Source organism: Papio anubis, chromosome 5, assembly GCF_008728515.1.
Source record: "Papio anubis isolate 15944 chromosome 5, Panubis1.0, whole genome shotgun sequence".
Classification (NCBI taxonomy): domain Eukaryota; kingdom Metazoa; phylum Chordata; class Mammalia; order Primates; family Cercopithecidae; genus Papio; species Papio anubis.
Window position 1 is genome coordinate 48,024,936 of NC_044980.1, and position 26,786 is coordinate 48,051,721.

At 38.7% G+C, this 26,786-nt stretch overlaps 1 long non-coding RNA gene across 2 annotated transcripts in view; it reads right to left on the bottom strand.

Moving 5' to 3' along the window:
- Positions 1-7,524, bottom strand: part of LOC110743460 — a 91,537-nt gene extending 84,013 nt beyond the window's left edge. Inside the window, exon 1 of one of the 2 annotated variants that reach the window (XR_002522546.2) lies at positions 4,082-7,524. This is a non-coding gene — a long non-coding RNA (uncharacterized LOC110743460). The remainder of the gene's footprint in view (positions 1-4,081) is intronic. The other variant, XR_002522545.2, reaches the window with a different exon arrangement.
- Between the last annotated feature and the right edge of the window lie 19,262 nt (positions 7,525-26,786).

A 26,786-nucleotide genomic window follows, 5' to 3' on the forward strand; every position in this document is an offset into this window, starting at 1 on the left:
GAGTGAGACCCTGTCTCAAAAATACATAAACAAACAAACAAATAAAGAATACAAGAAGACCAAGCTTCCTCAGACCTCATCAGCCTGCAGGTGCAAGGGATGACTTGAACAATAGCTAAAAGGTTACTGGTTTATAGTCCCATTTTTTAATAAAAGTCCTTGGGTTCCTATAAAACTTGCCTTCTCTACCCCCCCTCCCAACCAAATGTTTCTGGAAGTCCTCAGTGGGTGTTTCACATGCACACCCATCTGTTCTATCAGGCATCACCATGGTAGCTGAACTTCATAGATATGTATTTCTTCCCTCAAGTAACAGTCCTAGACGAGTGCTCATGTCAGCAGGGCAACTCATCTCTTTGTTGTCATTCAGGATCCTAAGCTGATGCTACTCTGTCATTTTCAACATGTGACTTCCAAGGTTGCCCTGAGTGTCAACATTCCAATCAAGTGAAGACAGTAAAACATTTCCTTTTAATTTAAAGGCATAGAAAAACATGTGTGAGAAATTTTTATGAGTCAAGCCTGTACGTGGAATACATCATTTATGCTCACAAACCACTGGAGAGAACTTAGTCACATGGCCATATGCAACTACAAGGGAGGCTGGGAAATGTAGTGTGCTCATATATCAGGAAGAAGAGAAGGGATTCTGGTAGATAGCTAGTGGTTTCCTCCACAATATATCTTCTTCTGGTCTTTTTGCAATATTGTTTCCACAAAATTATGATCATATTGCATTCTGCTATATTCATTTAAAATTATATTCAGCATCATTTCCCTGTCATAAAATTGTCTTCAAAAACCATTTTAAAAATAATATATTATTTCATCTCATATATACCAGAACTTACTTACCTACTCTCCTCCTGTTGGATATTTACCTTCTTTCCAATTTTTAGTTTAATAAATGAAGCTGAAATTTGAATATTACATGTCCGTTTTTTGTTTTTTGGTTTTTTTTTTTTTTTTGAGACGTAATCTCACTCTGTTGCCTACGCTGGAGTGCAGTGGCACAATCTCAGTGCACTGCAACCTCCGCCTCCTGGGTTCATGCAGTTCTCCTGCCTCAGCCTCCTGAGTAGCTGGGAGTACAGGCGCACACCACTACACCCGGCTAATTTTGTATTTTTGGTAGAGATGGGGTTTCACCACATTGGTCAGACTGGTCTTGAACTCCTGACCTCGTGATCCGCCCACCTCGCCCTCCCAAAGTGCTGGGATTATAGGCATGAGCCACTGTACCTGGCCTACATATCAGTTTTTAGCAGCTTCCCTAAAACTTTTCTTAGGATGGATTCCTGCAAGTGGAAGTATAGGGACAAAGGATATATACATGTAAAAAGGCTGTTTAATTTCTGTTCCATTTGGTGAATGGAGTGGCAGGGATTGAGGGGATGAGCTAGGCCTGTTTAGTCACACTGGGGTATAGAGTAGGAGATTTCTCTTTTCAACCATCAACGCTCTAGGTTTCAGGGGCCCCACCTGGAAGGCTCTCACCAATGCTGATCTGAAGGGCATCTATGCAGATCCTCAGCACAGACTAGGTGTAATATTCATTCAAATGAAAACTGAATGGTCCACAGACATGCTTTGCTCCCAAATGATTCCTGGATGTTAGCAATAGATATACTCAATCTACTATAGGCTGGAGCCCACTCCATTCCTACCCACAAAATCTCTCCAGGTCCTACTGTGCCTTGACCTTGCCATATACATTTTCAAGGATTTTTCAAATTTGGGGAAATTTGCATTTTACTTACCAGTTGAGCATCCCAAACTCAAAAATTCAAAATCCAAAATGCTCCAATGAGCATTTGCCTTGGATGTCTCTTGTCAGTACTGGAAAAGTTGCAGCTTTTGGAGCATTTCAGATTTTAAATTTTCAGATTTGGGATGCTCAACCTGTCCTTGTAAGCTGCTTCAAACTCCCTTTCCAACGCATTGGTCTACAAATAAGTAAATAAGAAAAATTACATTGTGTAGGAAAAGAAGCAGCAAACTACAGTCTCCACGTCAAATCTGGTCTGCAGCCTGATTTTGTAAATAAAGTTTTATTGAAATACTGCCACATTTATTCATTTCCATATTGTCCATGGCTGCTTCTTTTACAACTGCAAAGCTGAGTAGTTGTGATAGAGGCCTATGGTCTCCAAGTTTCAAATATTTTCTGTCTGGCCCTTTATAGGAAAAGGTTGCTGACCTGTTCACCAGAATTAGGCTACAACAACCAAACTAGGGTCTGTACACACATACACCCCTATTTGTTTGATGAGTTTGTTCAGCTCCATATAACTTCCTAATTTTACTTATGAATGTCTTATGCTATATTAATGCAACATTAATACATCTGGCCTTCATAACTTCAGACCTTGCCATAATTAGTTTTAAGTTTCACTCCTCTCCTCATTCATTTTGATTCACAATTTATGAACACACACTATGTTTCAGTTACCCAAATTAATAATGAACACGCAAAGTGGTATTTTTCTCTCTAGAAATGAAAGACAAGTATTTTCAAATGCTTGGTGAGCAGCACTATTGATATTTCTCTTTCTCTTATTCCAAGTAAATATTATGCTGCGTCTGTGTGGTCATAGCCATTTCCATCACAAAAGACTCTACAAACCCAGGATTACCTCATCCCAATAGAAACAAAGGGGAAAAGGGAATTAGGCTGAAGGGAATGCTAAAGTAAAACCATCTTCAGCAATTTCAAAGGAACTCAGAAATAACAAAGTATATTTCTTTCAAGTAAATGTGCCCTTTTTTTCAAAAGACTATTGTGGCAGTCCTAAAAATTGCCATTAAATGCAGAGGATAGAAAAGATCATTAAAATTAAAAATCAATTAAATTCTAAAATTTAACATATTTGCCTAAATCAAATTAAATCGCCCAAGAGAAAACACACAGCCACTTAGGAAGTACATATAAAATTGCAAGATACTCCCATCTCCTAAACAGCTAGTTAATCACTGTTTTCCAACTGACGTAACAAGGATGTGCTTGCGTGTATTATTTACAAGACTAAATACATGATTAATAAAAAGACGTAGTTTAAAACACCCTCTTTTAATGTTTTTGTTATACAAGTGGACCCGGATTTGTGATTAAAACTCGTCAGAGAAGCATGTGAAAAAGTGGTATGAATCATTACTGATTTCCTGCCTTGCCCCTTTCCAAAGAAACTCAACCTTTCCCCGAGTTGAAAACACATAAAAAGTTGACAGTTTTAAAACCATGTAGTAAGAAAGCAATTTGTTTTTTAAAAATTTTTTACTCTCTAATACAAAGCCTTCTTCCCTAAATGCTAATATGTCACTTAAGTCCTTCCTAGAGGTATAAACATGATTCATAGTTTAATATTGCTAGAGATACTTCTAGAAAGAGCCCCTTTTGTTTAAATGAATGTGAAACCTTTTGCCAAGCCTTGAAACTGCTGCCTTTGTTGGTATGTTCACTTTTAAAAGGTGAGATAGTTTTTGGTAGCCTTAACTAGAGTCTTGTACAAGGAAAAAAAAGAATGACTCAAGGATCTCAGGAGACTTTTTTACCCACATTACTGTGGTCCTACTGTTTGATGAAATCCAAGGGTTGTTCGAGTACAAAACAATTTTCAAAACCTCACATGATGTTGAAAGACAGGTCCATTTCCAAGCCTTCATATTCAGGAGTCCTTCCCAAACTAACATTCATCCTTTGTCTTTTTTCCTTTTCTTCCAGGTGCTCTGGGAATTAGCTATTGAGTTCATTTTCTCCCACCATTCCCAGCCCCATGACTACATACCCTTTATAAAGTGTAAACAATACCACTTTGGGACAAAAGGTGAAGAAAATGTCTGTCTTTGGCCTCTCTGATCTACCCTTTTAATATGTCTTTTAACTTTGCTCTTTTCTTCCAGGAATCTAGCACCACATGCTGGGTTCTGTATTAGTTATTTATTGCTGTTTAACAAATTATCCAAAAACTTAATGACTTAAAACAATAATTATTTATTACCGCACACAATTTCTATGGACCAGGAACTTAGCTTGGTGGGTTCCACCTCAGAGTCCCTCAAAAGGCTAGAGTTAAAATGTCACCTGGGGTTACAGTCACTGAAGGTTGCATTGGGCTGAAGAATCCACTTCCCACATGGCTCACTCATATGCTGCTAACTGGTGATGGTTACTGGCAGCAGGCCTCAGTTCCTTACCCCAAGAAACTATAGGACTGCTTGAGTGTCCTCATGAGATCGCAGCTGGCTTCCCCTAAAAGCGGTTGATCGGAGGGATCTCATAGAGTAAGGCAGAAGCCTCAATGTCTTTTGTGACCTCGCCTTGGAAGTCACACTTAGGAGTCATTTCCACAATGTACTATTGGTTACCAAGGTAACCCTTATTCAAAATGGGAGAGAACAACACAGAGTGTGACTAACAGGAAGTGAGAATCACTGGGGGTCATCCTGGAGGTGACTACAGACCCTAATGGCCCAAGGTCTTCCACCCTATCCCAGGCTGCCTTTGTCCTGGCTGTCCCCTCCAGATGGCCTCCCCAATGAAAGCAAATCTTTCATGAGTGTATTCTGTCAGTTTCCTATTCTTTACCAAAGTAACGTTGGTGATCTGTTACTGAAATTTTGCTAATGTGCTCAGAGAATGCTGCAGGCGAAAAGTATAGCTTTTTGCACACATCCTCCTTCATCAGCAAATAAAAGAGTCAAGGCCTTGACTAAACACTGACTCTCATGGTGGAAGCATCAGGACTATTACAAACAGACAGGGAAATGTCCTATTATTTAGTCCTGGAAAATTTCACCATGTAGGCATATACCTGCTTCAACAACTCCTGAGTCTGAGTTTATAGGGACAATTTGGACAATAGGATTATTCTAGTCAGAACAAGTTTTTACTTCAGTTCTCTGACTATTCCCTGTGCACATTTATGCATCCTCAGAGCCTGGCAGAGACCACTCAACAAATACTAATCTCGTGAAAAAAGGAAGGTCTAGACAGACTTGATAGTATTGATAGAGATACACACCTGCTTCATAGAAACTCAAGAGGTACACCTTCAATAAAAAAGAACAAGGAAAAGTAAAAGAAAATCGCTGAATACACTTTACATCAATGCAACCCAGTTACTATTAGAAAAGAACAATTAGAAGCAGAGCTCTGTAAAATTAAAAAAGGGAGAAATGGGATTACTTTTCTTAATCATTCAAGTTATTAATGATTAATCATTCAAGTTATGTGTTTGAGATTAAAAACAAAAGAATTACAAACATAATTGTTAGTCAGAGACTAACCATAATCATTTCATTTACTGAGCATCTAACTCGGGCCATGTACATCATACATTATCAACACCTCTTTCAACAACCCTGCAGGACAGATAGGTATTAGGATCCTCGTTAGAAAAGGAAAAACGAACATGAAACAAATGGCTAGTTTAGTGATGCACAGCAGGGATTTAAACACAACCTTTTTCTCCAATGCCACACTGACTAACCTGTTGTCTTTAACAACAACAAAAAAAATCCAGGCTCCCTGACTACTAGCAATGGAAATTAAGGTAGCTCCTTGACTCCTCTATCATCTACCTGGGCTCTTGGGTGCAAGTATTATCAGATTGGCTCAGTGTCCAACCACAAGCCTGCCAGAGCCAGGGGCTTGATATGGTTCATCTCTAACTGTACAAAGTTCTTGAGGGGTGTGGAAAAAATACAATTAGGTTAAGGCTCACCTTAGTACTAAAGTCTGTAAATTGTGGGGATGTATACAATTTGAATGGACAAGGGTAGAGAAAAAACAATGAAATATTTACATTTATTTTAAAACAGTAAGTTAAAGTTATTCTCCCCTCTATTGGTGTATAGATATACCCAAAGGATCCATTTTTCTGTACACCACGATTTTTTTATTCTATAGCAACATTCATCTCTATATGAGAGTTCCAAACTGTAATAAAGGACTTTAATGAGAAAGAGAAGAAAAGGAAATTATCCTCCATGCTCACATATGGCCACCAATCCCACAACCTTCCAAGAAAAAAAAATCACTTCTAAACTACAGATTTCGAGTTTTAAGAATGTTGGAAACAGTGTGCTGAATACCATCATCTGACTACTCAGTGCTGGACAACACTAAAATTCTAATGAAAGGAAAAGCAAAAAAAAGAAGAAGAAATTCTTTTCAAGTGGATTACCATTAAACTTGTAAACTATTTGATCTTTCATTGCAATCAGTAAGAAATTGTACCTTTTTATTTCTTAAAATTCCATAGCTTTTGAAAGCATTTCTATTTTCTTTGCATGTCATTGAAAACTTGTCTTAAAATTCAAGTTAGGTAGAATTTTAGTAATTTCCACATTTCAGCTTTGTACTGGCATTGTGGAGGATGCCAAGAACTCTAAGATGTGTCTCTTTCTTTCACAACCCTGGTTCTCAAATTTGAACATGCACCCGAATCACCTGGAGAGCTTGTTAATTAAAATACAGAGTGCTACCCCCACTCCTGGAATTTCTAATCTGCAAATCTAGGGTGGAATCTAAGAAATTACAGTTCTAACAAACTCTCAGGTGATGCTAATGTTATGGTGCAGGGACCACACTTGGAGAACTTCTGCTGGAAAACTGAGTCTCTAATCCTGGTAAAGAGGCAAGACAAAAACGTGCATGAAGTAAAGGAATTGTGTACAACAGTGTAAGCTCAGACACCATGTCAGAGGGACAATTGCTGTAAGAACTCTCAGAAGGGAGTAATACCACAGGCAGGAGTCATCAGAAAGGAAGTGAGACTTGCGCAGGTTCTCACTGAATGAGTGGGAAGACAAGGAAGAAAGGCATCACAGACCAGTGTACATGTGTTGTGTTCACACAGCAACCAAGCCACCCTAAGGAGAGCTTCTCCACTGAACAGCGGTTTGAAAAAACATACTAGGGCAGTGCATGCAGAGAACCACCAAATAAGACTAAAGTATCAGGGGGCCTTAGGAACCACTGAAGGTTGTATAGTAGAAGGGTGATTGTTTCAGGGAAGATTTAGTGATGTTTTAGTGAGGATTAAAAACTAACAACATATACATTGGATTGGTACAGGGAGAAACCAGACGAAGGGAGGGTGCCAGCTGCATGGCAAATGCTATGATCCAGACAAAAGCTTGAGAGAGGCTGAGGCAATGGAAATCCTAAGAGAGAGACAGACCAAAAAGGCAGAGAACTTAGTGACTTACCTGATATGAAGGCCAATGCAATGGAGAGAGAGGGGAGTCAAAGTTGACTGAGGTTATGAACCCTATGACTGGGAGGAAAAATATAACAAAACGTTTCATTCTGTTGAACTATACCCAAGTAATTCTGCTGACAATATGATATCACAAGGTACTGACTTTTAGGGAGGAATGGGAGAGTCTATTTTGGCAAGTTTCAAACTTTCTCTAATCTTAACAGGGTCAGGATTTCAAGTCTGAATCTCATTTGTGTCCAAACCCACTTAAACTCTTTAATAAGTGATTTCCTGTTTTAAAGAGGAAAAACGTATATTTTTTAAATTATTCAAAGGGCTTAAATACTTCTTAGACATCAAACAAGTCTTAAGAAATAATATTTTGATGATTTAAGTAAAATTAAACAAAAACATATGGAATGAATTTCTTTCAAACATACATCATGTTTAGAAAGTGAGGGTAAGACTGCTTCATAAAATGAATTTGCTGTTCTATCAAACCCAAAATGGCTGAAAAACTCTTCAAACATTTAAAATTCATCCAGATTTGTCCTACCCTGACTTCGATGCTATTGAATATCAGAATCTTTCAAGGCCATTTTACTTTTTTAGTCAATGAATCATGACATTCGTTTCTACAAGATATAACATTTATGGACTGTTTTGACATGCGTATCTGCAAAATAAGAGAATTCAGTTAAATCAGTTGAATTCTCTGATGAGAGGTTCCATACACATCCAAGATTGCCCATTGCTGACAGTAACCTATGATCGTGGTTTTCACATTTGGCAAGAGAGACTGTTCTGAGCAAACTCCCCTCCCTGAGGAGCTATGAGGAAACTGACTAGCTTGCTAACTGTGGCCCACCTAGCATCTTCACCACCAACCTACACACACAGAAAGAGAGTGAGACAGCAGCAAAGATGTATTATGGCTTTTGTGTCATACTCATTGTACTTTCTTATTTCCTTTCAACAGAAACTCCATTACCTTCATCTTAGACTTTGGCATTCCCTAAACCCTGTAATTTATCTTCCCATACTCCTCATTGATTCTAGCCTTGTACTCTGTCAAAGCATGACTCCTCCTCTGCAAAAATGCGTAATAATAGGCTATTCATTAGACAAACAAATCTGTAATTTCCTTCACACCTGAGCAGGAGAAGGAACTTTATGGGTCACTTGGGTCAGCCCCCTTATTATCAGCCAAGTGGAGAAAGCTCCCCTATGGGACACAGCTGGTCAGTAGCCAACCCAGGATTAGCGTGCAAGTCTGCTGATTTCCTATCCAATGTTTTCCCCTTTACACACACTATCTCTTGGACACCTGCTTTTTACAAATGACCGTGTTTCTCCCATGTGACTCTTCTTTTCCTGAAAACAAAAAGGAACCATTTTCCTGGCTGGCTGATTGCTCATCATTTGCTCTCAACTTTCTGCAAAACTATCTCAGTTAAAACATTTATGGTCATCCTTGCTAGAGAACACTGAGGGCAGGGGAGATATTGTTGGTCAGAAGAGCACTTCCATGGTGTTCATATTTCATGATTTACTACTGCTGACTCAACTAATGCCTAAGGCCATATCTCTTTCACATAACTATGCTCAGTTTAGGATGGTGATTTGCAACCAGGGGATATTTCTGCCCCCCAGGGGACATTTGTCAAAATCTAAAGACATTTTTGGTTTTTACAACTGGAGCTTCCTACTGGCATCTAGTGGGTAGAGGTTAGGAATGCTGCTAAACATCCTACAGTGCATAAGACAGCTCCCTGTAACAGAATTATCCAGCCTCAAATGACAAGAAAGCCAAGTTTGAGGCCATGTGTTAGGAGAGGGGACTGGAGTAGACATCAATACAAGAATTTCGGTGTATCTCTAGGTGTCAAGATAACAACTAGATCCTTCAGTCTTGGAGCATTCATTCAGCACCTATCATGTGCCAGGCATTAGTCTAGGTACTGCTGCCAAATGTATAATCTGATTGTCTTCCTGCCTAGATATTAGAAACATAGAATGCTGCAGCCCTGAAAGATTCTGACACAGTGAAAGATAAGCGTCTTCAGTCAGATATGTTCCTAAGCCTGCCACATTACAGACAAACGCTGAACCTATTGGAAGGCATGGTGGGCTCACTCATTCCTGGGACAGCCATTTGGACCTGGTGGAGAACTTTCAAAGATGAATGCGGTGTCAGTGCCCTGAAGTCATCCAAGAACAACTAGACAAGGCATCTGTAAAGAATGCTTTGCAAAGTGAAAAACGGCCACGTGGTTTCTTTTGGTGCTGTTGTTCGTTGTTCTGCCAAGTGAAAAGCAAATGATGCTTTAAATATTTCAAGAAAGAAAAAGTTCCCTTTGATACTACGTCTTATTTACTTTCACCAAAATGTCATCCTGTTAGGCTGGGTGCTCTCCGGGACATATTAAAAGCCTCTTTTATCAGTGTTATTTCTACTTTGAACACATTCCTTTAATTTAAGTCAGTATGGCTGGTTTGTATTAAAATATTGGAAAGGTTCTTAGGTTTCAGACTGATAGTAAATCCATAAAAAAAAAAAAAATGGCTTTTCCATTTCCGGGAAATCTAATTAAATGTTGTGAAAACAAATGTGCTCTGGTGTGGTATATAATGGAATAATATTAAAGAATAAATATTAGGTTTCTGTTGTTTGGTAAGCTCTTTGAACTCTGGAGAATGTGAGACAAATACCTTCCCAAGCTAGGGATCTGGGAACATGGAGATAAGGAATGACAAATGCTCTCTCAAAACTACTCCAGATTCTCCACACCACAGAAACCTAAATCAAATTAAGGGAAGACCTCCTCTAACATAGCTCTCCTGCCAGGTGGCAAATTTTGTATCCAAGAGGTTTACTCCTTACAGTCCTACCAGAATCCTCAAGTGAAAAAAAAAAAAAAAAAAGTGTCTCAACCCCTCCCCCACTACCACCGCCTCACACTCAATCCAACTTGGTAATGGTGGATCCCACCACAAGATGGCGGTCATAGTTTATCTTTGTTTTCAGTGCTTACCTCGATAAAATACTTGTGAGGCTCAGTGCTAGTGCTTCAGGGGTCTCTTTGAAAGCATATGGGGTGTTGTAGTATTCCATAAAGGAACATTGGTTCCTTTCTTCCCAGCCCACATATGATCTAAACAAAAACAAAGTGTTCGCTGTGTAAACACAGCTTCCAGGGAAATCCTTCCAACCGGAGGGCTGCTTATAAACCCATTCTATAACAGAAATTTGATGCCAATAGGTAGGGTTTCTACTTTTTACCAAAAATAATATCACTATGACTTATGTCTCACCATTTACAAGTTTTTGCATGTACTATCATATTTCATGGTTTGTCATATTTCTGACACCCTCCGCCTGCCCTGAGCCCCCTTACTTAGCACAGTTCCGGAGCCAGAAAGGAGGCCTCTTGAGCTTCTCTGTACTGACCTGAGCAATAAATCTTGCCCACCCCATATCTCCTTTCTGGCCTGTTTCAAGGGGATTGTGCTTTTAAAAAAAATAAGCCTACCTACTCTTCTGCCAGCCTAAATCCAAGGGGAGATCACTCTCAGTAAATTTCAACCACCCATCCTGCTTTCCATTTGAAGAAGAGAATTAATTATCAGTGACTTTTGTACACGTTGACTTTTATAATTTACCATCAAAATGTACATCTGCCCTTTTCCTGGACATAAGTCAAGTACTTACTATCCTACTAATTCCTCCTAGTCTTTATAGTTCATCTTAAACTGCAGCACTGATGTGTTAAATTATTTCCCTGACATAACCAGCAGATAGAGATCTCAAATCTCTGGCCAATAGAGATCTCATTGTGAGCCTCTTCAGCTGGAGTGGCCTCCTCACCTAAGTAACATCACAGTTGCATCCTGTCTAGTCCTTTCTTATAATGCCACTTGGTGCAGCTGTGTCTGTGTGGCTCTGTCTGTGTAGGTCTGAGTATGGTTTCTTGCATGTGTGTAGTGAAAGGTCATGGAAGCTGTCAAAGAGCTCTGATCCAATTGAGTGAGAGGATCACTGCAAGTGAAGACAGAAAAACAAAACGAAACAAACAAACAAAAAACCACTCAATATTGAAATAGTTACCTGAAAGACTGTTCTTAGTTCTCTGGCCTTCAGAACTAGTGCTATAAGCAGTAATTTCTGACTTAAATGTGTTAATAGTCACATTTAAGCATAAAACAGTAAACTAAAACATAGTAAGCAACTTTCAATATATTGTGAGTTTGCTACTGGAGAGTTGAACTTTTATGCTCTTTTCAATCTTTCTCCCTCTGAGATGACTGAGCAATCCAATACTCTTAAGTAGGCAGTTTGTCTAACATGACAGTTCTAACATCTTACTGCATTTATTTTCTTAGCAAATCTGCATTCCCTCCACTACCCCACCCTTAGGAGGGCAGAGACTCTATATTGTACGGCTTTTAGACATCAACACCTAGCGTGATGCGTACATAATGTCAATGGGTGATAATGCTTTTTAATTAAATTAAACAAATGACTCTGAAGAGCTCTTATCAATTAAAAAATAAAAGTTTATAAAACTGCGCAAAAGATGTGACCAAAAATATATAAATCTCCACTAAACACATAAAAAGAAGTTCACCTATACTATGTATCAGGGAAATGCAAACCAAAACAAAAATAAAATATTTTTCATCTATCAGATGATATCATTTAATTTAAACAATTATTTAAATGTTACATCTTGACATAGAAAGGACACTCAAATAGTATAAATTGATTCAATTTGACACTGTCTATCCAAACTTGAAATGTGCAAACTCTTTGATCTAGCAATTCCACTTTGAAGAATCCATACGGGGAAAAAAACTCAATATGTGCACAAAAGTAGAAGATTCAATAAAGCATGATTTGTTATTGAAAAAAATTGAGAAAGCAAATGTCCATTAATAAAGAAATGGTAAATAAATAATAGTGCATCCATATGATGAAACACTGAGGCAACATCAAAAAGAATGAGGTAGACTTTTTACTCATTTTGGAAAAACTTTTACATCTGATTAAGGAGAAGAGCAAGGTAACAAATAACAAAGACATAATCCCATTTTTTTTCTTTTTTTTTTCCAGAGGGGCCATATATGGGTATATGTGTACAAAGTAGATTTTATTAAAGAGTACTCAGGTTGGACACAGAGGAAGGGGACGTTATAGCAACTCAAATGATTTTGAGCCAAATGTTATTCTTCTCTTTATGAGTCTTAGTAGGATGTTTACACTGACTGCCTTACCTTGTGTAGTGGCCCCCAGCCCCCTGCCTTCTGCGTGGTTTTTCTCTTTTCCCAGTTTTTTTTTTTTTTTTTTAAAGTAAATGCGTGTATATATGAAGCTATGAAATGCAGTTATCTTTTTTTCTATTTTTTTCTTTCTACTATTTTTGTTTGGTAAAATAGAAGATTTTAATTTGCCTTGCTCATTAGATTCATTCAGCTTGTCATAGTGACTGGAAATAATAATGGTTACATAAATGGATGGATAGAGGAACACAAACAGGCTCCCTTTTTTTTCTTAGTTGCCAGAATCTCTGAAGGTGTTTGTTGAAGATGGTTTTCACACCTTAGCCATGGGGAATGAAGAGGAGGTATCTGCATTTTAATAAGGAATTATGAAAGACAGAAAGAAAGGAATTTTAGCATGGAGTTTTGTTTGCAACACACCTTCGGTAAAATATTCACTTAATGAATGACAAATTTCTGGTGTTGGAATTGATATAAAGGAGATATTTAGGGAGGTTGAGTCTTTCCAGTATCTTAAAAATAATTATTGGAATAATTCAGGAGGACATTTTTTTAAAGATTTAAAAATCATTTAAAATCTGTCACTCTTACTCATTTCTTTCCTCTTTTCTTTAATAAGTAATACCTGATTACATTTTTGTTTTAGATTCAAACCATACAGATGTTTGAATAGATAAAAATAAAAGATAAGAAACTCTTTATACTCCTATTTCCACTCCCCTCCCCGAGGAAACCATCAGCCAATTAGATGTGGGTTTCTTTCTAGTACCCCCTCTGCATTTTATAGCTGTCTATGCAGATGTACTCATTTTTTATTGTTGTCCTCATCTCCAAGGGGAAGTCATACCTTAAAAAATGACTAAGAAATTGATCGAAAATTTGAAACTTATTGTTGGAAGACTGGTATTAGAGAAATGCTGTTACGTAAATAACTTGCAATAACCTAAATTCATGCATGTAGGACTTACACTATGTGAGAACTACTTACATATATCATGAACCACTACCATCTTAGAAAATGGAGTCTTCAGTGCACTGGTCTTTCACATGCTTTTTAAAAAAAAATATATATATATATATATAAAATGGATGGGATATATAAATGTGGAGATAAAAACAGATTAATCAAAAGGTCTAGAGTTGGCAGTAGGGGAAACAGAATAAGGGAGAAATTTGGAGGAAGGCAGAGAGGCATGCATCGAGCTAGGAGACCAGTTAGGTGTCTAATAGCCACGCAAAAGAAGTTGGCAGCCAGAGGTAGAGATGTAGGAAAGCAGACAGACCATGGGGGAATATTTGGTAAGTAAAGTAGAGCGATTTGATGAGGAATTATGCAGGAAAGGAGATTGTCAAGGATGAAGCCTACATTCCTAGGCTCGCATGACCAAATGGATGGTGTTGACTTTTGCTGAGCGATGGAGCATTGGAAGACAAGAAATGTGGTGGAGGGCAAGCATTGGAGCTCATGACGTCAATCTTCAACAGACTAAATGGTCTTTCAAACAGCTAACTAGAGATTCTGAGTAGGAGCTCAGAACAGCCTCATAGACTGGAAATGTAAGCACAGGAATCACTGACCTCTAGATGTGTGTGAGGTGATGTCAAGTGGGACAGACAGCTGATGAGTAGAAACAGAAATGAATGGTGGTGTAGAGGCTCTGAAAACAATACTCCAGCATGAAAGCCTTAGAAGCAGCTCTCTCTGACTTTTTCCTGCCCTCTTGCCTCCGGCCCCTCATTTCCCTTGAAGGCTAGCCACAGAAACTAGAATCCCTCTTCCCCAAGGCAGGTCGTAGAAGCCAGAATCCCTTTTCTCCAAAGCCAGCCATACAACCTAAAAACATCATTCCAGCTTTCCCCCACTTTCCTGTGTAAAAACTGGCCATAAATAAATTATCTGACTTACCCTATTTGACTGTAGGTCATAAGATCTCCATTCCAGAAAGAGCCCTGCCACATACCCAGAAGAAAGAAATGCTTGCTCAGAGATGTCAAGAAGAATCTAGATGAGCAAGCCTTACTAGGCTTCACCATTCAGTCTATTAGCATTAGATCATACCTGTTTTGTCCAATCACATTTCTACACAACTATCCGTACTGTGTTGAACCTAAGCATAAAAATGAACAGTTTTCTCCTGTATCTTTGAGTCTTCATTTTGAAGGTTCCCATGCCACTTAAAACTATGATCAAATGAATTTTTATGCCTTCTCTCCTATTAATCTGCCTTTTCCTGGTGATTTTCAGTGAGCCTTCAGAGGGCAGTGGGGAAGGGTTTTTTTGGCCCCAACAGGGGTCAGTGACAAAAATTACCCAATTATGACAGAACCAGATCTGGTAACGATAAAGTCCACTGAGATAAGTCCCAACTGCCCTCTAGTGGAATTCAAGCCATTTTAACAGCCTGCAACAAGAAACACATTAAGCTGATTTTCACATGACTGTAAGCAGAAATGCCCATGGAGAAGACAAAGGACCACAAGGCAAGATGCTTACCTCTCTCTAAAAGGCTGTCAATAAAATTAAGTTTCTCTATTAGTGGAACTTTTAAAAATACAGTGAATCAATAACTGAGGTTTTGAAATACCAGTCTACAGTCTCTTTTCCAAAATTCAAATATCTGAAAGTTTCTAAAAACCAAAACTTGTTTGTTTTCTAAACTTATTTGGTGGCAAAACCTAACTTGATTTGAACTCATTTGGTGGCAAAATCTGACCTGAATTTCCAATTATTGACTATGTATGCTAGTCCAGGCCCAGATGAGAGTGTTACATAGTAAATGCACCTCATTGCCTCTTTAAAAAATCTAAAATATCTTTTAAAATCTCAAATCTAAAAATTCTAAGTCTCATGTGACCCTGAGGCTTTTAGTTAAAGGATCAGGCAGATTACCAATGGCAGAAGACATCATAACATTTGATTTTTTTAAAATTTTTTTTCTCTTGAGACAGAGTCTTGCTCTGTTGCCCAGGATGGAGTGCAGTGGCATGATCTTGGCTCACTGCAACTTCCACCTCCCGGGTTCAGCGACTCTCGTGCCCCAGCCCTCTGAGTAGCTGGTATTACAAATGCCCACTACCATTTCCAGCTAATTTTTGTATTTTTAGTAGAGACAGAGTTTTGTCATATTGGCCAGACTGGTCTGGAACCCCTCACCTCAGGTGATACGTCCGCCTCAATCTCCCAAAGTGCTGGGAATACAGGCGTAAGCCAACACGCCCGGCCTGAATTTTTAATTATAGGGATGTTCAAAGAAGGAAACTTACCCTGAGTCATTTAAACAAAAACATATGCAGGCTCAAGGTATCTAAGATTCAACAGAAGTGCAACAGGGAATCAACAAAATACACAAGACCTAAAGTTTAACTTTTCCAGGATTTGCCATTGAATGGGTTACCACTGTCCTGACAACGTGTGTGTGTGCACAGTGCACACACATGTGTTTATCATGCTTATGAATCAGGAGACAGGCATTGGCTGTAGATTCTTCACTCTCCCTGAGCTGTAAGCTAAGGTAATGGGTATCCATGCTTTGAAATATGCAGGAAATTCAAGTGCAGTGGACTCTTAATAGAACCTAAGTCCTAATCTAGTTCTCATCTTCATATAAATCTTAAAATCAGAAAAATCTAAATGAAGACTCTATACCATTTTCCCTTAAAAAGTACATAATAAACAATAATAAGCATTTTCTACTAAAACCATGCCAAGAAATAAACATTGCATGCTCTGAAGGGCCCCTCACTACTTACATGGATTGTTGCATGGCCCAGGGCTGGAAGCAAGCCAGGGCAGAAATATCATTGAAAATTTTTATTTTATCTATATGTACTAAAAACAGACTAGTTTAAAATGCAATGTCCTCTCCAAAAAAGAAATACCTTAAATTCATTTAGAATTGGAGACTTTTACATGATGTTTATTCATTCATTCAGCATATATTCATTATGTGGCTCCTAGGCACCAAGAATTGCTCTAGATACAATAAACAAGACAAAGTCTTCCTGATTCATGCGTGGGGCAAAGAAGCCAGGTAACATTATCTGCATTTTACAGATGCAGAAACAAGATTGAGAAACAATAACGGTAGTAGGAGAAAAAGTTGCCTGCAAGCCTTTTGCCGTAAGTCTCTCTCTACTGACCCATGGCCAGTGCTGTGCAGCATTCCCAGAGGCCAAGGTAGACATCAGAGATAAGGCCTAGAACAGTTGCAAGGTGAGCAAAGGAGAAAGTCACAGAGTGAGCCAGAACAGACACCTCCTAGCCCCAAAGTAAGAGGAACAAGACAATGGCTTCTTTTCATAAAGAGGAAGGTATTGGGAAAGACTGATCCCAATGCCAAACACATCGAAATCCAAACCCGGATTATTTTTAAATCTAGAATGGATAAAGTGGTAATATTCATTTATGGCTAGTATAATTATTATGCTTTTCTTCCAGGTTTGTCTTAAGATGAGCATTCAAAAAATACATATATAAAGTAATCCCAAGAACAACATATCTTGATTTTGCAGCCTTTCTTTTTTCTTGCCAAGAACCCTAGAGCATTTTGTGAGAGGGTACTAGATTCCCAATGAGCAGTAGCAAGATAGAAGGTGTTTCCACGGTCTCTTGGAATTTCCTGAAGAAAGATAAAGACAATGAAGAGGTCACCAGAGACCACAGATCCATTGTGTAAAGTCTGCATTCATGCATATTTTATAGACAGGTATGGTAAGAGTTACAGATGTTACAGTTCTGTGAGCTTTTGGCTCCTAAGGGATTGAGATAGGCCAAAAATGCAGGGAAACAAAATACCGGCTGAAAATTCCTCTACAAGAATGCTTTGGAATATCACACCTGGATTTTGACTCCAAGCCACCACAAACAGAGTATTTGGGCTTACTGGCATTGAAACAAGAATATCCGTGGGAGAAATCAGGGGGAGTAGATGGCTTAGGGGCCTGATAATGGGATATGTTTTGTCTCTTATCTTCTGGCTCAAATTCAGTGCAGGTGGAAAGTGACTAAAAATGGCTGCCTCACTGTGGCCTTTGGGCTTGGTAATTTCTACTCAGGTCTCGGTAAACAAGGATCCATCTCCCTCAGACAAAAGGCTCAAAAGAGAAACTTGGAGAAAATGTCTAACAGATCTGCCAAGAACTCAATGGGTCATAAAAAAAGAAAAATAATAATAAAACCAAAAGAAAAAAGAGAAAGAAATGGGGGAACTAAAGCCTCCTCACTTTAATAGGTAGTTAGAAACTGGCACAAGAGCCATTCTTGCAGTAAACCCATCTGGGGTCTTGAAGGAGGGCTCTTGTAAAGCACCAGTCGGTTAAACCTGAGAAAGTCAGTAACTAGATTATAACATACAGGGCAACATCTCAGCCTCATGTAACACTCAGGCAGAAGGAGAGGAGACACAGCTAGATTTAATTGAATACCTAATACACAAATGTTTGAAATCCTTTCATCAACTTGCTCATCCACTTGTCCTTCATTTCCAACTTACTGAGCTACAACCATCCTTCTGGGCTGGAGTTTCTCAACCTCATCAGTACTGCCATTTTGAGCTGGATAATTCTTTGTGGCTGCTGTGTACATGGTTGAGCAGCATATCTGACCCTCTCACCAGATGCCAGTAGCAGCCTCCACCTTCCCCAAAATTGTGACAACCCAAAATGTCTCCATACATTGACAAATGTCCCTGGGGGCAAAATTGCCCTTGATAAGAAGCACTGCTCTCCAATGAGGGACCAAGTAGGATAGTGAAGAGTATGAGCTCTGGAGCCAGCAGACCTAGGTGTAGGTTCGAATTTCACTTCCTGTCTGTGTGGCCTTAGGCAAACTATTAACCACCTTGACCCTCAGTATCCTTATGTGGGCCACTATTACCCTGTTGTGGTATTGGGAATATTAAATTAGATATACCCCGGCACATGATAGGTGTTCAATTTTCAGTTTTCTTCCCTCCTGTTACGCACGACTCTCAATTTAGAGACATCTTTCATAGTATTCTAACCTCTCTCCTTCTCCTACTTATCATCAAATCCTTTTTACTTTTCCTCTGGTCTGCCCCCATGGTACAAACACTGAAGTGAAATCAAAAGACTTGGAATTATGCCATAGCTTTCTGCTTACTGGCTACATGAACTTAGACAAGTTATTTAACCTGCTTTTGGGTTCTCTGATATTAAATCAGTCTCATCATCTTGGTATCTACAAAACCGCATGAGGTTATCTCTTCCCTGCTCAAAAGCCTGATCTGGCCCTCTTTTGCTTTGTGAGTCATGCAAAACATGGATTGCAGGCTCCCTTTTCTTTACTCAACGAAATTTACATCTCAGTAAGTTGTTTTCAAACATGCCTAGGCATTAAGATGTCTTGTGAAGATTTTCAAAACAAAACACAGAGGCTCAAGGCCCATCTGCAGAGAGTCTGATTTAATAGGTCCAGTGTGAGATTCAAGCAGCTTCGTTTGTTTGTTTGTTTGTTTGTTTATTTATTTATTTTGAAGAAAGAGTCTCACTCTGTCACCCAGGCTGGAGTGCAGTGGTGTGATCTCAGCTTACTGCAACCTCCACCTCCTGAGTTCAAGCAATTCTGCCTCAGCCTCCCGAGTATCTGGGACTACAGGCACGTGCCACCATGTGCAGCTAATTTTTTTTATTATTATTATTATTATACTTTAAGTTCTAGGGTACATGTGCAGAATGTGCAGGTTTGTTACATATGTATACTTGTGCCATGTTGGTGTGCTGCACCCATCAACTCGTCATTTACATCAGGTATAACTCCCAATGCAATCCCTCCCCCTCCCCCACTCCTCATAATAGGCCCCGTTGTGTGACGTTCCCCTTCCCAAGTCCAAGTGATCTCATTGTTCAGTTCCCACCTATGAGTGAGAACATGCAGTGTTTGGTTTTCTGTTCTTGCGATAGTTTGCTGAGAATGATGGTTTCCAGCTGCATCTATGTCCCTACAAAGGACACAAACTCATCCTTTTTTATGGCTGCATAGTATTCCATGGTGTATATGTGCCACATTTTCTTAATCCAGTCTGTCACTGATGGACATTTGGGTTGATTCCAAGTCTTTGCTATTGTCAATAGTGCCGCAATAAACACACGTGTGCATGTCTTTATAGCAACATGATTTATAATCCTTTGGGTATATACACAGTAATGGGATGACTGGGTCAAATGGTATTTCTAGTTCTAGATCCTTGAGGAATCGCCCGCCATACTGTTTTCCACACTGGTTGAACTGGTTTAAAGTCCCACCAACAGTGTAAAAATGTTCCTATTTCTCCACATCCTCTCCAGCATCTGTTGTTTCCTGAGTTTTTAATGATTGCCATTCTAACTGGTGTGAGATGGTATCTCATTATGGTTTTGATTTGCATTTCTCTGATGGCCAGTGATGATGAGCATTTTTTCATGTGTCTGTTGGCGGTATGAATGTCTTCTTTTGAGAAATGTCTGTTCATATCCTTTGCCCACTTTTTGATGGGGCTGTTTGTTTTTTTCTTGTAAATTTGTTTGAGTTCTTTGTAGGTTCTGGATATCAGCCCTTTGTCAGATGAGTAGATTGCAAATATTTTCTCCCATTCTGTAGGTTGCCTATTTACTCTGATGGTAGTTTCTTTTGCTGTGCAGAAGCTCTTTAGTTTAATTAGATCCCATTTGTCAATTTTGACTTTTGTTGCCATTGCTTTTGGTGTTTTAGACATGAAGTCCTTGCCCATGCCTATGTCCTGAATGGTATTACCTAGGTTTTCTTCTAGGGTTTTTATGGTATTAGGTCTGACATTTAAGTCTCTAATCCATCTTGAATTAATTTTCGTATAAGGAGTAAGGAAAGGATCCAGTTTCAGCTTTCCACTTATGGCTAGCCAATTTTCCCAGCAGCATTTATTAAATAGGGAATCCTTTCCCCATTTCGCGTTTTTGTCAGGTTTGTCAAAGATCAGATGGCTGTAGATGTGTGGTATTATTTCTGAGGACTCTGTTCTCTTCCATTGGTCTATATCTCTGTTTTATTGCCAGTACCATGCTGTTTTGGTTACTGTAGCCTTGTAATATAGTTTGAAGTCAGGTAGCGTGATGCCTCCAACTTTGTTCTTTTGACCTAGGATCATCTTGACAATGCGGGCTCTTTTTTGGTTCCATATGAACTTTAAAGCAGTTTTTTCCAATTCTGTGAAGAAAGTCCTTGGTAGCTTGATGGGGATGGCATTGAATCTATAAATTACCTTGGGCAGTATGGCCATTTTCACAATATTGATTCTTCCTATCCATGAGCATGGTATGTTCTTCCATTTGTTTGTGTCCCCTTTTATTTCACTGAGCAGTGGTTTGTAGTTCTCCTTGAAGAGGTCCTTTACATCCCTTGTAAGTTGGATTCTTAGGAATTTTATTCTCTTTGAAGCAATTGTGAATGGAAGTTCATTCATGATTTGGCTCTCTGTTTGTCTGTCACTGGTGTATAAGAATGCTTGTGATTTTTGCACATTGATTTTGTATCCTGAGACTTTGCTGAAGTTGCTTATCGGCTTAAGGAGATTTTGGGCTGAGATGATGCGGTTTTCTAAATATACAATCATATCATCTGCAAACAGGAACAATTTGACTTCTTCTTTTCCTAACTGAATACCCTTTATTTCTTTCTCTTGCCTGATTGCCCTAGCCAGAACTTCCAACACTATGTTGAATAGGAGTGGTGAGAGAGGTCAGTCCTGTCTTGTGCCAGTTTTCAAAGGGAATCCTTCCAATTTTTGCCCATTCAGTATGATATTGGCTGTGGGTTTGTCATAAATAGCTCTTATGATTTTGAGATACGTTCCATCAATACCGAATTTATTGAGACTTTTTAGCATGAAGGGCTGTTGAATTTTGTCAAAGGCCTTTTCTGCATCTATTGAGATAATCATGCGGTTTTTGTCTTTTGTCTTCAGTTCTGTTTATATGCTGGATTATGTTTATTGATTTGCGTATGTTGAACCAGCCTTGCATCCCAGGGATGAAGTTCACTTGATCATGGTGGATAAGCTTTTTGATGTGCTGCTGGATTCGGTTTGCCAGTATTTTATTGAGGATTTTTGCATCGATGTTCATCAGGGATATTGGTCTAAAATTCTCCTTTTTTGTTGTGTCAGGATTTGATATCAGGATGATGTTGGCCTCATAAAATGAGTTAGGGAGGATTCCCTCTTTTTCTATTGGTTGGAATAGTTTCAGAAGGAATGGTACCAGCTCCTTCTTGTACCTCTGGTAGAATTCAGCTGTGAATCCGTCTGGTCCTGGACTTTTTTTGGTTGGTAGGCTATTAATTATTGCCTCAATTTCAGAGCCTGCTATTGGTCTATTCAGGGATTCAACTTCTTCCTGGTTTAGTCTTGGGAGAGTGTAAGTGTCCAGGAAATTATCCATTTCTTCTAGATTTTCTAGTTTATTTGCATAGAGGTGTTTATAGTATTCTCTGATGGTAGTTTGTATTTCTGTGGGGTCGGTGGTGATATCCCGTTTATCATTTTTTATTGCGTCTATTTGATTCTTCTCTCTTTTCTTCTTTATTAGTCTTGCTAGCGGTCTATCAATTTTGTTGATCTTTTCAAAAAACCAGCTCCTGGATTCATTGATTTTTTGGAGGGTTTTTTTATATCTCTATCTTCTTCAGGTCTGCTCTGATCTGTTATTTCTTGCCTTCTGCTAGCTTTTGAATGCATTTACTCTTGCTTCTCTAGTTCTTTTAATTGTGATGTTAGAGTGTCAGTTTTAGATCTTTCCAGCTTTCTCTTGTGGGCATTTAGTGCTAAAAATTTCCCTCTACACACTGCTTTAAATGTGTCCCAGATTTTCTGGTATGTTGTATCTTTGTTCTCATTGTTTTCAAAGAACATCTTTATTTCTGCCTTCATTTCATTATGGACCCTAGTAGTCATTCAGTAGCACGTTGTTCAGTTTCCACATAGTTGAGAATTTTTGTATTTTCAGTAGAGATGGGGTTTCGCCATGTTGGCCAGGATGATCTTGAACTCCTGACCTCAGGTGATCCGCGGCCCTCAGCTCCCCAAAGTGCTGAGATTACAGGCATGAGCCACCACACCCGACACAAGTAGCTATCTTTAAAAAAACAATAACAAACAAACAAACAAAAAAACTTCTCCCATGATGCTGATACATGGCCAGGATTAAGACCTACAGTCCTAGACTCTCAATCCAGTTAAGTGGACCTGCTTATCATCCTGAGCTCATGACTAACTCCCTCCTACCTCCAAAGGTTTGCCCAAATTACTGCCCCTACCTGGATTACTTCCCCAGCTCCTCTCAGCCAGTCCATGGCTTTTTCCTCTTTCAAAACTAACTCCCTTTAGGAATCTTCCCACTTTCCTCTGGTACTGGGACTTGCTCACCCAAGCAAATTCTTAATCCATGCATGATATGTGATGCTTAAAAATCAAAATTTATTTTTGAACAAAAATAACCAGCCTTCCTAGAGAACACTGAAGGCAGGGGAGGTATTACTGGCTAGAAGAGCACTTCCACAGTGTTCATATAATTAGGCCTCAGAAAAAAAATTCTGGAAGGACTTCTACAAAGGATATTACAAATCAGAACGTTGGTTTGAACTCTTCTTGTTTAACTGATGTCAAAGATAGTTTATGAGCCATATTTGAAGGACCATGTTGTTAAAGCTGAAAAAATAAAACTCTACAATTCATTTTTATCAACACACCTTGCTCATCATCCTTTGCTCTAAATATCTATTAGAGCTTTCTAAATATTAAGCCCACCATTAAAGGATGATTTATTATTCTGGATAATATGAAGAAATTGTACCACATAATCTGAACAAAACTTCAAAAATATTTTGAGCAACAGCAACGTTATTGGAGTAAGTGTGTAGGCTTCCAAGCTGATTAGTAGGGTGGAAATGCTCATTTGAATAAACAAATTATGACACATTTTCATTGTAAAAAGTTGTCACTATCCAACACAATATCTTAATAGTTTAATTACTGTTACTAATTTGAAGTCTGTTTGATTAGAGTGGTAGTTCTCAATGAGGGGACATTTGGCAATGTCTGGAAATATATTTGATCATAACAACTTGGGAGAAGGGTGCTACTGGCATCAAGAAAGTAGAATGTAGAGGCTCAACATCCTATAATAACAAAGACAGCTCCTCCCTCCCTTCAACAGAAAAATTGTCTGACCAACAATGTCAATAATGCCACTGTTGAAAACACTAGATTAGGGTTTCTATGGCTCTGTGACATGTTTTCTTGTACATTTTGGTCTGTCTCCTCTCTGTAGTAGGAATTTCTTCCTCCTCATACTACTCAGTGCAAACCTGTATAGATAAAAGCAATGAGAGAAATGCTCCGTGACTAGTTAGCAAATTTTCTCTCTAATTGGAAATCCACATTAATCAGAAGTCATTGTCCCAAGAAGGCACGACAGACAATAGCATAATATCTTGACTGCAAATGTGGACTCTGGAGCCAACCTTCCTGGGTAGAAATTTCAGCTCTGCCATTTATTTACCAGCTCTGTGACTTGGGGCAATTAACTTACCTTCCTCATGCTCCAGTTTCTTCATCTGTAAAATGGGAACAATACTATCTCTTACATTGCTTTTATGAAGGCAAAATAAATTGTTATGTGTTTGTTAAATAAAGTGCTCAGCAATCATTAGTTATTATTATTTAAATAAAAATCATTGCAAAGATTAAAATGCTACACATTTGCAGAGAGTGCAAAGTCAAGTAAACTCATGATTAGTATCAATAGGGCATCAAAGCAGTGGCCCTATATCTTGGCTGGACATCAGAATCACCCCGGGAGCTTAGGAGGGGAATAAAACTTAATGTCCAGGCAACACTCTAGACCAATTAAATCAGAATTCCTAGAGATGGGACCCAAGTATTAGTATTTCCTTAAAGCTCTCTACATGATTCCAATGTGTAGCTTAATTTGAAGATTACCACATTAAAGTTATATAAAAAGACTGTTTCTAAGTGAGATGATAAAAAGAGGGCCTATTAAGAAAAGAAACAAAGGCTTGTGAAAAAAAGTAAGAGGTGGAGAATAATCTTTGAGCTAATGAATAAATTTAGATTAATAGAGATACAGAGATAAGAATACAATAGTTCCTATTCTTTGAAGTATTTATAATCCCTTTGGAAGTATAATATATAAGGTGCAATGGGAACAGGAAGGAAGAAGCACTGAAATGTAGCCATGTGAGAACGTGACTGTAAAGCAATTTATATAGAGTTCAGTGAGAAAGAAAAAACTCTGTAGAAAGTTGGGGAGGTAAGAACATCCAACACCAAGAGTTTTCAACTGGAGATAGTCACCCAGGATAGAGTGACAAGATTTTCAAAATGAAAAAGCAATCCCAGCAATCCCACTGACAGTTCAACAGAGTTCTGAGTAACCAAGGAAAATCTATTTATTGTTGATTTGTTTAATGTTAATTTCATAGATATTAAGTACCTTGTTTCCTCATCCCAGGAACCCTGACAAACCAGACACACAACCTTAAAAACTGATTGACTCTACTGGGTCCCATGTTTCACAACATTCTGCTGACACTGTGCAGAATTACAATCCCCAAGGAAACTCAACCACCAGTTTAAGAGCAGATCACCACGTAAATCTACTAATGAAAAGGAATGGATATTTTCTATTCTTACCCCCAGAATCAAATGTAGCAGATAATAATTTGTATCTCAAAGACTTTTTAACATTCAGGACCAAGCCAACTTTTAAGAGAGATAATACCAGAAATCCCTATTTTCAGAAACTTTCTTTTTTTTTTTTTTTTTTTTTTTGAGACACGGTCTTCTTCTGTCCCTTGGGCTAGAGTGCAGTGGTACAATCACCACCCACCGCAGCCTAGACCTCCCAGGTTCAGGTGATCCTCCCACCTCAGCCTCTTAAGTAGCTAGTACTACAGGTGCATGCCATCACTCTGGGCTAATTTTTTTTTTTTTTTTTTTTGTCTTTTCTGTAGAAACGGGGTTGTACCATGTTGCCCAGGCTGGTCTCAAACTCCTGGGCTCAAGCAATCTGCCAGCCTCCCAAAGTGCCGGGATTACAGGCATGAGCCACCGCACTTGGCCCGAAGCTTTTATCCTACTGACCTGGATGTTGGTCTCTGGAACACCAAAGTTTTGTTTTTGTTTTGCTTAATTTTGCCTACCACATTAACTTCAAAGTATGTGCAATCTTTACTTGGTAACCACTGAAAAAAAGTGACTGTAAATACTGGGAGAAGTTTTCATTTTGTACATTTGGCTCTCCAAAGGCCTGTTAAACAGATCAAAACGTATATATGGGAGGAAAGCTACCCCCACTCACTCAAACAAAGCATGAGCCTTGATATCTTGTTTTATTTTTCTTTGTGCATCCTATTACGGACCTATGTAATAATGCAAGACCACCACACAGGGTAAGGAGCATGAATTATAACAGCTGTGGTCTCAATGCAGGAACCACAGCACACTGTGAAATTCTCCATAGCTCTGGATCACAATTAGAGTAACACCTGTGCAAAACAGGTTTCTTCTGATCCCCTAAAAAGCCCTCTATTTTATGCAGGCCCAAATTGTGTTTGTTGTTCTTAAGCCAGTTCCCTGCCTTGGAATTTAGACAATCATTCAACTGCTTAATTTCATCCCTCTAAAGCAATCCAGAGAGTTCATGGGAGATATATCAATGAGTCAGTTCATTCCTGCCTCACCCAACCCTTCCCTATGTGACTCCCTGGGCAAGATAACTTTTACAGAGATGAAAAAGAATATTCTTTGTCTATGACACATAATGGCTTTTTATGAAGTCAAATCTTCCATTGCATTGACAGAGTAGGGGAAAGCTGGGCAAAGGGTATGATTCCTCCATTTCTGCAGGACCTATTCCACCAGTAAAAGAGAAACAATTGATGCCCCAAAGGAAATGGTTACCGAATTGAGGCAATCACTTACGCTAAAAAAAGTCTGTGGTTTCTGCTTTAAAAGGGTCAGAACAATGTCATTCTTGGACACTACTGAAAACGTGATTAAGACAACTCTGCAGACGTCCACAATAGGGACAGGAAATGTCAGACTCAAATTTTCAGGCTCAATTATTCATCTCATAAATAAATTTTGAAGATGGGTTTGTCTTATGAAAGTTGAGAAGTACAGTGTTTAGCAATTATACAAACCCTAAGACTTGGCTCCTCAAAACCATTTCTGTTGGTTTTGGAATGTTGTCTGCATCCAAGTAGCTGACAAAGTTTTTTTATTATTATTATTAATAACACGAGACTTT